This window comes from Palaemon carinicauda, chromosome 7 (assembly GCF_036898095.1).
Source record: "Palaemon carinicauda isolate YSFRI2023 chromosome 7, ASM3689809v2, whole genome shotgun sequence".
Classification (NCBI taxonomy): domain Eukaryota; kingdom Metazoa; phylum Arthropoda; class Malacostraca; order Decapoda; family Palaemonidae; genus Palaemon; species Palaemon carinicauda.
In genome coordinates this window covers 68,507,630-68,512,629 of record NC_090731.1, presented here as the reverse complement: position 1 = coordinate 68,512,629, position 5,000 = coordinate 68,507,630, and positions in this window count along the sequence as shown.

Here is a 5,000-nt window from a genome sequence, read left to right as displayed (position 1 = left end):
TGTAAGTTATTCAATCCTAATTATTGTTAAAATATATATAATTAGAAAAGTCCCCTTCGACCTTTTGCTCGACCTTGACCTTGACCTTTGACCTAGGACTTTCAAAATAGAATAACTTCTACATCTCAACATAAAAATTAATCTCTGAAAGTTTCACTCCTCTATGAATAAAATTGTGGGCAGGAAGGTGTTCACAACCAAACAAACAAACAGACAAACGGACAAACAAGTGCTAAAACATTACCTCCTCACAACTTCGTTGGCAGAGGTAAAAAATACTTTATGGTAAAATTATAAACTAAAACGAATTCAAGTATATAGTTAATCTGGAATTCGACAGATACACGATTCCATCTCCCTATATTGAGATGAAAAGGGTTGCCTCCACGATCAGAGGGTGAATTTTCCCAATTTTTTTTCTTTGCTAAAAGTCTTCCTTTTGCCTATCAGAAGGCCGTGATATGTGTATAATTCATCTCCAGCCTCTATAATCCCCCCCCCCCCCTGGTCATCAACGCCCCCCTTATGTTAATAGTAAAAATACGAAATATCATTAGTAATTTTCTAATTTTTTCAGTTTACCCCTTAAAAACTGTTCAAAGTTGTTTTCTCATATCAGTCATATCAAAGAAAATGGGCTCAGGGGTGACTATGATTTTATATCCAATATTTTCGTCATCAGACAAAAATCGTAATTTCTCGTTTTTTCTTTTTCGGGAGAGGGGTGTATTTCTTTGCTTGTCCTGCTCTTATGCCTTAAGTAATATAATATTTAGATGTTTTAGGCCATCAAGTGACATAATACCTAGAAAAACACAGAAGTTTTTTTCCCTAAATCGAAATTTTAATTTTTGGTGAATATTTATTTCTAGGTATCCCTCCATCACCAGCCGGGCTTTCACTAAAGTTAATGCTCGTTTTTTTCTTGCTGTGTGCTTATTTACTGTTCGATTTTGATAAAACCTTGTCTGCTTGTTCCAGGTGGATAAACAAACATAATTACAGAGCGAATTTCAATTCAAGACATTAGTTTCTCACTGGTCACCAAACAAATTTTAAGTCGCTAGCTCCGATTTTCACATTTTTATTCATAAAATCCTTTATTCTCCCTGTAGGATGATAAAACTTACAGAGGATATGCTTTATGATAGTGCTAATAATGCCTGAAAATTTCATTAGCGTGTCTTGATTAGTGTATTTTTGGGAGATATTTTTTACGATTGGCACCCCTTTACTTCATACATTGTAAGCTATGACGTCTCTAAATCTTCCTTTGAAGATTAAGACACACTAATTTCCTTTTCATATATGTTCCATTTTACCTCGGACCACAGCTCTATTCTTTCATAATTTTTTCTGAAATGTATTGAAAAATTGCAACAGGAAGAATGTACTGACCTACGTAGAAAAATGATTCACTTTTTTATAAAAGATATCCTCTTCATCGGTGCCTCGGTTTCAAAAGGATTTAATGACTTTTCTATTTCTAAGAACGGGCCCCTACTCTCTCTCTCTCTCTCTCTCTCTCCTCTCTCTCTCTCTCTCTCTCTCTCTCTCTCTCTCTCTCTCTCTCTCTGATATATATATATATATATATATATATATATATATATATATATATATATATATATATATATATATATATATATATATATATATATATATATATATATATATATATATATATATATATCTCAAATATGAAAACAAATGATAATACTGATGCCATAACGAATAGCAAACTTATTATTATTATTATTATTATTATTATTATTATTATTATTATTATTATTATTATTATTATTATTATTACAAGCTCAGCTTAAAACCCTAGTAGCAAAAGCAAGGTGCTATAAGTTCAAGGGCTCAAACAGGGAAAAATAACCCAGCGAGGAAAGGAAACAATGAAATAAATAAATTACAAGAGAAGTAACAGTCAATCAAAATGAAATATTTCAAGAACAGCAACAATATTAAATAAGTTCCTTCATACATAAACTATTAAAAACTTAAAAATAAACAGGAGGAAGAGAAAGAATATATAACAGTATGCCCGCGTATACCCTCAAGCAAGAGATCTCTTCCCCATGAAAAGGGAAGACCATGGTAATAATAACACTTCTATCTCCTTATCTGATTGCGTCACCAAAATTGCATATTTGTTATGTCTAAAAGGACATTTTCTAACTAACATCTCTTGAGAATAATTCCGAAATTTAACATGCTACCCAATTCACCCTTTCCAATTCGTTCGCTTGTTTATCTTTATATAAGAAACAAATACAATAAAGCGTGATATGACTGGCGAAACTTAACCGAGGCCTTTTTACGTCAATAGGCGTAGAAGGAGATGGTGATGATGATGATGATGATAAAGGTTGAAAGGTAACTAACAATCGAGAGGCCCACTAGTTTTACTCCAAAAAAAGTGAAATTAATCGAGATAGAGGCATATGCTCATCCAATAAATGTGGCTCCTGAAGCTACTGAATTTGTAATGAAATTGATAACTGAATCTTGGAGAGAGAGAGAGAGAGAGAGAGAGAGAGAGAGAGGAGAGAGAGAGAGAGAGAGAGAGAGAGAGAGAGAGAGGGAGGATTTAATTGAAAGTAAAGGTAGAACAAAAGCACAATTAAACTAGAAAAGCACTCTGAGAGTGCAAACCTCCTCCACGGCAGCTTATTTCTCGAAACCAGCTTACCCTAAGGCCTAAGGCTAATTCGGTTGACCATTTGCTCAACTTTGCCCTTGACTTTTGACTTTCAAAACTGAATCATTCCAACGTTTCAACATACCAATTAATCCCTGAAAGTTTCATTACACTCTATTAGTAAAAATGTGGCCAGGAAGTTATTCACAAACAAACAAACAGCCAAACAGGGTACAAAAACATAACCTCCCAACTTCGTTGACGTAGGTTAGTAATTTTAATCGGAAATTCTCCGTAAAAAAATATACTGCTCTCAGCCGTATTTCAGTAAAATACAGGCGACCGTCACTATACCATATTTTGTTCTTATATTTTACGGGTTGGTAAACGTAATGTCACTCCTTTACCGTTTTTTAAAACGGTAAAAATGCTGGAATAAATGTTTTCTGGCATTTACCGTTCTTTTTATGCAAATTTATAAGCGTAGGAAGCAAAATACAAGATGTTGGAATATTTTAGAAAATCTCGAAAAAATAAGTGTTATACATCGGTAATTTGGGATTAACCGATAAATCAAGCATGATATTAAGTTCCGAGAGACACTCGAACCAATTAGGAGTCCGACAGATCGAGAAGCACTTGTAGAGAGAGGACAGATTAAAGTGGAGGTAAATGAATCATGGACGGAACGGATCCTATTACTGTAGATGTCAGACAACTTAACGAGCATGCGATAACAGATCCTTGTCCAGAGCAATTAATGTGGGTTTTAATTTCAACAATTGGATGGTTGTGGCCTAGATTAGGGTTCGAGTCCCACTCAACTTCGTTAGTTCCTTTAGATGCTGCATCTTGACCTTCCTTATGAGCTATGGATGAGGGAAGGGGGTTGTTTCAAGGAGCCCAAAGTTCTATCTCATGAGTCATCAGCAGCCATTTCTGGACTCTCCTGGTCCTAGCTTGGTGGAGAGGTGACGCCCCTGACTAGTGATCGCTAGTCTCACTCAAGTTGGATTCCCGCTAAACTCGTTAGTTCCTTTGGGCGCTGCAACCTCACTATCCTTCTGAGCTAAAGATGGGGTGTTTGGGGGAACCCATAGTTCTATCTCCTGAGTTATCAACAGCCATTTCTGGGCCTGCCTGGTCCTAGTTTGGGTGGAGAGGGGGATTGTTCGCTAGTTATGTGTATATATGGTCAGTCTCTAGGGTATTGTTCTACTTGCTAGAGCAATGTCACTGTCCCTTGCATCTTCCATTCATGAGAGGCCCTTAAACCTTTAGTTATAAAAAAAAAAAATGGTTATCTATATCTATTAAATACTTTATATAATTCTTACACATTCCACTCGCTAAAAAAAAAATTCAACCTTATTTACCACTCGTTTTGGTAGATTTCAAATTGTAATAATGTCTTTTTGGACTTAAATCAAGTCTTATGCACTTTTGTAAGATTAATAGATATGGCATTGGTTGGAATTTTCGGTATTGATAATTTTTTTTATAACTTATCTGTAGCGATAAGGTTGATGAGTACCTTGTGATTTTAAAGAAAATCTATTTTTTTATTCTTTTCGTAGCAAAATCGAGTACTTGGGTAATACCATCAGTATGAAAAGCTTAAGAATTAATCAAAGGTGAGATCATGGTGAGGGGTAGATGGAGATTGTTTGATTTTGGCTATATTCTAGGCTCCACAAGGTACGAGAAGAGTTTGAAAACTCAGGCCTACATGGCTGAGGACTATGGAGTGTTAAGTTGGTTATGATGAACGGAGAAGTATTGATTGAAAAGCTCAAGATATAGACGACTGACATAATCTAACCGAGGCCTTTTTTTTTTGTCAATAGGCGTGGGAGGAGATGGTGATGGTGATGAGGATGATAAATTTAAGGGAATTAGCAGTACCCGCAATCGAAGGACACCAAACAGGTAATATAATTTTTAGCGTAACTGAATTTTATCGTTGTTTTGTGATTGCCGAAAATCACATAGCAGTAAGTCTTACTGATTTGTAAAAGAGAGATGAAACATTCAGATCGGTAAATATGGACAGGAAACGTTCGAGAAATTGAAGGACACTTTCGAAATTCCACCAGTATTAGCGTTGGCCGATCTCGAATAAGAGTTCTTCAGTATCTGATGGTAGTAGGGTATGGAACATGCCCCATGGGGAAAAAAAATGAGCATTAGAGTTTTATTGCCTCAAACTAATAATAATAATAATAATAATAATAATAATAATAATAATAATAATAATAATAATAATAATAATAATAACGAATGGCAGAGGCAAGGGATAGTGGCATTACCCTGGCAAACAGGACAATGCCCTAGAGACTGACTATACATA